Genomic DNA, 9,885 nt, shown 5'->3' on the forward strand with positions numbered 1-9,885 from the left:
CCTCTGCCTTGTGACACCAGCATACCGGGTTCTAGTCCTGGTCAGGGTGCTGGATTCTGTCCCAGTTGCCCCTCTTCCAGGCCAGCTCTCTGGTATGGCCCAGGAGTGCAGTGGAGGATGGCCCAAGTGCTTGGGCCCTGCACCCCATGGGAGACCAGGATAAGCACCTGGCTTCTGCCATCGGATCAGCATGGTGCGCCAGCCGTAGCATGCCAGCCGCGGCAGCCATTGGAGGGTGAACCAATGCCAAAGGAAGACCTTTCTCTCTGTCTCTCTCTTCTCACTGTCCACTCTGCCTGTTAAAAAAAAAAAAAGATTGTTGTGAATCTGGCTTGTGGTCTTGTGTAGAGCAGTTTCAGCTCTTGGATATCTGGTAGTGCACCTGATACAAAGAATACTAATGAAGGTGGGTATAAGTTCACTTGACTGCTTGCTGTGATGGTTATAGCTGTTCATGGTGCAAGATTGGAGTTTTGGGATTCTTGCTATCCTTGTCCACCATGCCAGACACAGCTTCTCTCTGGTCTCTTTATGTTTCTATGGCTTTTAGATAAGAGTCAGAGGTGATTTGCTGATGATAAATTTGTGTGCAAAGGAAACAACAGATTTAATCAACACTAGACCAAATGGACTTAACTGATATCTACAGGACTTTTCACCCTACAGTTGCTGAATATACATTCTTTTCAGCAGTGCTTGGAACTTCCTCTAGGATTAACCACATACTAGGTCATAAAGCAAGTCTTGGCAAATTCAAAACAATCACAATCATACCATGCATCTTCTCAGACCACAATGGAATGAATCTGGAAATCAGCAACTCAGGAATCTCTAGAGCATATGCAAACATGTGGAGACTGAACAATATGCTCCCGAATGAAGAGGGGTCACTGAAGAAATCAAAAGAGAAATCAAAACTTTCTAGAAGCAAATGAAGATAACTACACAACATATCAAAACTTATGGGATACAGCAAAAGCAGTGGGAGGGCACTGTAATCCATAAACTGTACTTTGGAAATTGATATTTACTAAATAAAAGTTTAAAAAAGATAAATGCTTATAGCAATAGGTGCCTACATCAAGAAATTGGAAAGGCAGCAAATAAATGAGCTACCAGTCAATAACAGGGATCTAGAAACTCTACACAAACCAAACCCAAACTTAATAGGAGAAAAGAAATAATTAAAATTAGAGAACAAACCAACAAAATTTAATCCAAAAAATAACAAAGAGCACTTGACCTTTGGAATAAAATAATCTTAAGAAAGCAAAAAAAAAAAAATAACAAAGAGCAGCAAAACAAAGCGCTGGTTTTTTGAAAAAATAAGCAAAATTGACACAACACTGGACCAACTAACCAAAAACAGGAGAGAGAAAACCAAAATCATTAAAATTGGAGATTTGAAAGGGAATGTAACAACAGACACCACAGAACTAAAGAGTCATCAGAAATAACTACAAAGAGTTGTATGCCAACAAACTGGAAAATCTAGCAGAAATGGATAGATTCCTGGACACATACAACCTACCTAAATTGAACCAGGAAGACATAGAAAACCTAAACAGACCCATAACCAAGACAGAAACTGGATCAGTAATAAAGGCCCTCCCAACAAAGGAAAGCCCAGGACTGGATGGATTCACTGCTGAATTCTACCAGACACTAAGAACTAACTCCAATTATTCTTAAGCTATTCAAAACAATTGAAAGAGAGGGAACCCTCCCAAATGATTTCTACAAGGCCAGCATTACCTGAAAAAGAGGCAGCAGAGAAAGAAAATTAAAGACCAATTTACCTGATGAACATAGACACAAAAAACATCAATAAAATTCTAGCCAATAGAATTCAACAAAACATCAGAAAGATAATCCACCCTGACCAAGTGGGATTTATCCCTGGTATGAAAGGATGGTTTAACATTTGCATTTCAATCAAAGTGATACACCACATTAACAAAGTGCAGAAGAAAAAACATATGATTATCTCAATAGATGCAGAAAAAGTATTCAGTAAAATACAACACCCTTTCATGATGAAAACTCTAAGCAAATTATGTGTAGAAAGAACATTCCTCAACACAATCAAGGTGATTCATGACAAATCCATGGCCAGCATCATATTGAATTGGAAAAAGTTGGAAGCATTTCCACTGAGATCTGGTACCAGACAGGGATGCCCACTCTAACCATTGCTATTCAATATAATACTGGAAGTTTTAGCCAGAGCTATTGTACAATAAAAAGAAATCAAAGGGATACAAATTGGGAAGGAAGAAGCCAACTATCCCTCTTTGCAGATGATATGATTCTTTATTTAGGGCATCCTAAGAACTCTACTAAGAGACTATTGGAATTATAGAACAGCTTGGTAAAGTAGCAGGATACAAAGTCAAAAACAAAATCAATCACCCTTATATATACAGACAATGCCATGGCTGAGAAAGGACTTCTAAGATCAATCCCATTCACAATAGCTACAAAAAAGTACCTTGGAATAAACTTAACAAAGGATGTCAAAGATCTCTACGATGAGAATTACAAAACTTTAAAGAAAGAAATTGAAGAAGATACCAAAAAAATGAAAATATCTTTCATGTTCATGGATTGAAAGAATCAATATAATCTAAATGTCCATTCTTCCAAAAGCAATTTACAGATTCAATGTGATAACAATCAAAATACCAAGGATATTCTTCACAAATCTGGAAAAAATGATGCTGAAATTCATATAGATCCACAGGAGACATCAAATAGATAAAGCAATCTTAGACAACAAAATCAGAGCCGGACCCATAACAAAACCAGATTTAAAGACATACTGCAGGGCAGTTATCATCAAAAGAGCATGGTACTGGCACAGAAACAGATGAACAGACCAACAGAATAGCATATAAACACCATAAATCAATTCAAATAGTTATAACAAACTTATATTTGATCAAAAGCCTAAAACCAATTCCTGGAGCAAGGGCAGTCTATTCAACAAATGGTGCTGGGAAAACTGGATTTCCACATGCAGAAGTATGAAGAAAGAAGCCTACCTTGCACCTTTCAAAAAATCCACTCAACATAAAGATCTAAATCTATGACCTGACATGATCAAATTATTAGAGAACATTGGAGAAACCTTGCAAGATACTGACACTGGCAGAGTTCTTGGGAAAGAACGCAGAGGCACTGGCAGCCAAAACAAAAATTAACAACTGGGATTCCATCAAATTGAGAAGTTTCTGTGCTGCACAATAAAGAGTCAGGAAAGTGAAGAGGCAACTGACAGAATGGGAGAAAATATTTGCAAATTATGCAACTGATAAATGATTAATAACCAGAATCTACAAAGAGATCAAGAGACTCCACAACAAACAAACAACCCACTTAAGGGATGGGCCAAGGACCTAACAGACATTTTTCAAAAGAAGAAATTCAAACAGTCAACAGACACATGAAAAAGTGTTCAGGATCACTAGGCATCAGGGAATGCAAATCAAAACCAAAATGAGATTTCACTTCACCCTGATTAGAATGGCTTTTATACAGAAATCAACAACAGATGCTGGTCAGGATGTGGGGGAAAAGGCACACTACTCCACTTTTAGTGGGAATGCAAACTTGTAAAGCCACTATGGATGACAGTTTGGAGATACCTCAGAAATCTGAATATAGCCCTACCATATGACCCAGCCATCCCACTCCTCACTATTTACCCAAGCGAAATTAAATTGGCAAATAAAAGAACTATCTGCACCTCAATGTTTATTGCAGCTCAGTTCACAATAGCTAAGATAGGGAATCAACCTAAATGGCCATCAACAAAAGACTGGATAAAGAAATTATGGGATATGTACTCTATAGAATACTACATAGACATAAAAAATGAAATCCAGTCATTTGCAACAAAATGGAGGAATCTGGAAAACATCATGCTGTGTGAAATAAGCCAGTCCCAAAGGTACAAATAGTATATGTTTTCCCTGATCTGTGACAACTAACTGAGCCTCTAAAAGGAAACCTGTAGAAGTGAAACTGACATTATGAGAAGCAATGACTTATTGATCACTGCAAAGAATATGGAATTTGCTATTTTAATCCAGTCAATTAATGTAAAGCAAATCATTCTGAAGAATATTACAGTATCCACAATTTCTGCAACATATGCCTTACAATACTAAGTATAAAACTCAAAATCACTATACTTGGGGGAAAAATGAAAATTCGACTTATACTCAAGGGAATAAAAACTAGAAAGAAACTTAAGTTAGGTGTTGAAAGTAGTAGGCCAGATACCTTAACAATTTCCAAGTATCTTTCAGTATTTACAAATCATATAAAGTAAGATAAAGACTGATAAACTATTTAAATTCTATAGAAGTAACAGTTATTACAGTGAAAACCTATTTGTAGGAAAGGGATAAAATAGCATAATGGAAGTTTAATCCCCAAAGTAAAAGTTGCCATCATAAAGAATACCACAACACCAATTTTAAAAGACTTCTATTTCTTTCTCTTACCATGTGATGTTATCTGCTTCTTTCTACTTCTACTTCTACTTCTACTTCTACTTCTACTTCTACTTCTACTTCTTTCTCTTACCATGTGATGTCTCTCTTACCATGTGATGTAGGAAAATGGTCCTTTCTAGATTGGCCTCTTGACTTTATACCTTCTGGCTCCCAGACTAAAAGAAATAACTGTTTTTTGAGGCAGGTCTTCTGGCACAGCAGGTTATGTCACCACTGGTGAAGCTCTCACCTCATGGAGTCTGATATGAGTCCTGGCTACTCAACTTTCCATTCAGCTTCCTGCTAAAGCATGTAAGAAGGCAATGTATAATTGCCCAAGTACTTGGGTTCCTGACAGAAATGCAGAGACTCAGATGGATGTTCTGCCTCCTGGCATCAACCTTGCCTGGTCCTGGCTGTTGTAGCTCCTATTGTGAGTGAAACCGGTGAGAGAACCTCCCTCTTTCTCTCTCTCTCTCTCTCTCTCTCTCTCTCTCTCTCTCTCTTTTATTAACAGAAAGAGAAAGTATATCCATTTTGAAAAAGTATTTTAAAGTAAATACATTTTAGCAAAAATGTTTCTTTCTAAATAACCTACTATGTGACATTCTTATAAAAATTAACTTAGATGGACATAGATCAAACAACATTTTTTATTTAAAGACTTTATGTATTCATTTGAGAGGTAGAGTTACAGTCACTTTCCAGATGGCTCAGTAAGAGATAAGCCAATCAGAAGCCAGGAGTTCCCTCCAGGTCTCCCACATGGGTACAGAGAACCACTTGGGCTACCTTATGCTGCCTCCCCAGGCCATAAGCAGAGAGCTGGATTGGAAGAGGAGCAGCTGGGACACAAACTGGTACCAATGTGGAATGCTGACACCACAGGCAAAGGCTTAGCCCACCATCTCACAGTGTCAGCCCCCAAAAACCTTTTTTTTTAATTAATGAAAGAGCCTAGACAAATATGCAAAGTTTTAGAAGTCCAGGAACTATATAGAAATTAATCTAACATTTAAAAAGAATTTTAAAAATGTTCTCTTTGGTTAAAAAAACCAAGTCTAGAAATACACAATTTTATAACCTTTATGCATTGTGGGTTTTTTATTTTTTTATTTATTTAACAGGTAGATACATAAATAGTGAGAGACAGAGAGAATGGTCTTCCTTTTTCCATTGGTTCACCCCATAAATGGCCACTACAGCTGGCACTGTGCTGATCCAAAGCCAGGAGCCAGGTGCTTCTTCCTGGTCTCCCATGAGGGTGCAGGGGCCCAAGCACTTGGACCATCTTCCACTGCCCTCCCGGGCCACAGCAGAGAGCTGCACTGGAAGAGAAGCAACTGGGACTAGAACCCAGAACTCATATAGGATGTCGGTGCCACAGGCAGAGGATTAACCAAATGAGCCACAACTAATATCATGGGGGCCGGCGCTGTGGTGCAGAAGGTTAAAGCCCTCACCTGAAGCACTGGCATCCCGTATAGGTGTTGGTTCTATTCCTGGTTGCTCCTCTTCTGATACAGCTCTCTGCTATGGCAGTACAAGATGGCCCAAGTCCTTGGGTCCATGCACCCATGTGGAGACTTAGAAGAAGCTCCTGGCTCCTGGCTTCAGACTGGTGCAGTTATGATGTTGTGACCATCTGGAGAGTGACAGAGAGACCCCTCTCTCTATCTCTACCTCTCTCTGTAAATCTTTCAAAGAAATAAATCTTTTAATAAAAAAAGCTAATGCTATGGTTAAGAAGCAATTTTATTTTCAGGATGAATGTTTAAACAAATTTCAGTATACCATAGAAAGAAACATCATTTTATTACTTAAATCTACACTACAGAAAAAAAAAATACTTGGGTGGTATTAACTACTTTTCTATTACTACAGATATACTGCACAGAAATCCACATACTGAAAATTCTATAGAATTTAGGCATTTAGCAACCTGAGTATTTTTGCCCACAACTGCACTGTAAAAATGGATATAACACATATTCATTGTACTATACCTTCCTAGTAATTATCCCAAATAATACACCTCCCAACACACAAGCCTTCAAATAATCTTCATCATGATCCTTGACATTACCATTTTTCTTGCTTTGCCCAATTTGAAATCAGTAAATATGACATTGACACACTTTGAAAAGTACTTGCTTATTGGAGTTTACCTTACCTTATGAAAAAGTCTGGGAATTGTCTATTGGAGACACAGGGTTTGGGCAAGATCCAGAGCAAACCACCAGATTGAGAGGGTTGTATATTGTGATGCAGGTTAGACTACTGCTTGGGACATATAACATCCCATAAGCAAATTTGTGGTTTTCATCCTGGTTATTCCATACTTAAAATAAAACACCCTGCTGTTGTACCTGGGAGGCAGCAGATGATGGATAAGTACTTGGGTTCCTGTTACCCTCAAAAGAGATGCAGGTAAGATTATTGCCTTCTGGCTTCAGCCTGACATAGCCCTGGCTGTTAGGATAATTAGAGAGTGAATCAAGCAGCAGATGCACAGTCTCTCTCTCCCCCTCTTCCTTTGTCCCTACCTCCTCTCCCCTTTCTCTGATGCTCTGCCTTTTAAAAAAATAATTGCAAAGAAAACCACAACATAATTTTTTTGATTTGTTATATATCAAATGCTGATATACTCTTGGTGAGTAGGGAGGAATTTAATTGCATGCCAAATACAATCAAGAGAATTTCACACAGACATGTTCATGAGCATGATTCATGCCAACCCTGTCAGCAAGGCTGCTGCCACACAAACTGCCTGGATAACATAACAATGCATTGAGGGGTCAGTGCTGTGGATCAGTGGGTTAACACCCTGGCCTGAAGCACCGGCATCCCCTATGGGTGCCAGTTTGAGACCTGGCTGCTCCACTTCCAGTCCAGCTCTCTGCTATGGCTTGGGAAAGCAGTGGAGGATTGTGGGGAGCAACTGGGAGCAACCCTGACTAGACTAAGTTACTGGAATTAAGACTTATTCTATGCATCTGCTCTCCCACAATATGGCACTGGGAGAGGAGGAAACAGCTTCTACACAGCTGCCTCCAGTTCAACCAATAAACAGCAGGACCTGCTTCTGATTGGAGGAGAGCAGCGTACTCGGCATGTGGGTAGCAGAGTTGGGATTGGTGGAAGAGGACTATAAAGGAGGAGAGAGACAACATGCACCAGGAGCATGTAAGAGGAACACCTGTGCAGCCCCTGAGAGAGCCGGCTGGCATTGTGCCACTCTCCCGTGGAAGTGGGGAAAGTGGCAGGGGGAACCGCCCTTCCACAGAGGTGGAAGGGACGGTAGCCAACCCGGGAAGAACCAGCAGCAAACCCGGGGAGGGCCGAGCAGATGAAAGAACAGCACAGGGTCCTGTGTCGTTCCTCCACGAAGACGGGGAGCGACAGAGGATGGCCCAAGTGCTTGGGCCCCTGTGCCTGGGAGACCCAGAAGAAGCTCATGGCTCCTGCCTTCAGATTGGCACAGCTTGGGCCATTGCGGCCAATTTGGGAGTGAACCATTGGATGGAAGACCTCTCTCTCTCTCTGCCTCTCCTTTGACTTTCAAATAAATAAATCAAGCTTAAAAAAAAGAATTTTTTTTTTACTATATTTGGGCATTGTATTGCATTTTTATTTATATTTTGCAAAGTAATTATCAGCAATAGTCTGATTTACTCTCATTTTAAATAATTAGAAATGGACTAACACTAAATCTCTGCAACATTACAATTGTCAAAAAATGGATAACTGACATTAAATGAGAAAAACTTGCATTATAAATATATTTGATTCACACAATCCATAAAAAAATATGGGGAAGTATGGTCATATAAAGACACTTGGTCTCTTCGACTAAAATAATTAGTGTTCCATCCTTGGGTCATATTCCAGAGTTGAGAAAACTATTCTAGTGCTTATACTGAAACAAAAAGTATGCGCAAACACAAAAGTTTTAATCTCCATTAGTGACATAATTAAGAGCTTCTGAAATCCATCTGTCCATCTAAATATCTAACAAATCTTCACTTACTGTTCTAAGGAATGGATCTGAACTTTTCCCTCTACTTGCTGGTTTATGTTACAAACTAGGCAAAAAGGTCAACAGAGGGTTTCATAAAACTCTCAAATGAGGACGGCTAGAATTGAGATGGTCTTGAGTGAAGTAGGACAGGGTACTGACTCTTGGCCCACAGCCTATCCCTGACTTTCTTTATGCCTCACCTATGGTTTGCCCTGTTGAAATTCCCAAGCCTTCTCTGATCCTGCCATTGCCCCTCAGTGACTATTGTGCAAAAGCAGGAACTTCAGTCTTGGATTTATAGCCTAGGTACCCTCATCTCAGGACACAGAAGAAATTGCATGCTTAAAAAAATGGGTCTCTATGGCATATTCCTTGAAATAAAATGAACTTTCAGGTATCAAAGAACTAGCTTAGCAACATAGAGTACTGGTTTCTCATACCCATTCCCATGAATTGTTCCCTTGGTCATCACACACCTCTGTCAATGGGGGCTGTTCCTACTGGGGTTGAGTATTTGGATTCAATGAGGAATCCTGATATGAATAAAAGTGGGAAGACCATACTCAAAAATAGATGGATAATCTTAAACAAATTCTTTATCTGTTTCTTAAGTATAGATATCATATGATAATTGTAGTTCATGATTTTGAGTGCCAAGTCATAAGAGCAGTTCTAATAAGTAATTTGTACTGGATGAATGGGAATAAAGAGTCCTTGTAGTATAAAGGGAGAGACAAATAGAAAAGAGATTGGGTAATTAAGATTCCATCACAAGGATTATGAAATGAGGTTAATCTTTTTTTTTAAAGATTTATTTGAAAGGGAAATAAGGAGAGAGGCAGGAGAGACTGACAAAGAGATAGATGGATCTTCTTTCTTGTGGTCACTCCCCAAGTGTCTGCAATAGCCAGGGTGGGGCCAGGAGTCAGGACCAGGCAGTTCTATCTGGGTCTCCTATATGGCTGGTAGGGATCCAAGTTCTTGGGCCATGTTCCACTGCTTTCCCAAACACACTCACAGGAATGTGGATCAGAAGCAGAGTAGCTAGGACTCAAAATGGCATGCCAATATAGGGTGCCAGCATTGCAAGCACTGTCCTAACCCACTACACCACAATGTCAGTCCCAAATGTTAGTCTTCTAAGATTCATCTCTAGTAAATTATATATTCACATGTTTCTGGTGTCTGACCATGTTTTGTTTCATGTTAATTCATTTCTTAATTTTATTCTCAGAAAAGATATACAGAAAAGATTAATGTCATCTTTTAACCAATATACCTTGGTCCTGAATCAATCACTGTTCTTTATCTAGTTAATATGCTGTCATCACTTGGTCTTACATTTATATTCATATTTATATT

The sequence above is a fragment of the Oryctolagus cuniculus genome, chromosome Y (assembly GCF_051225735.1).
Source record: "Oryctolagus cuniculus isolate XC-2025 breed Fujian yellow rabbit chromosome Y, ASM5122573v1, whole genome shotgun sequence".
NCBI lineage: Eukaryota > Metazoa > Chordata > Mammalia > Lagomorpha > Leporidae > Oryctolagus > Oryctolagus cuniculus.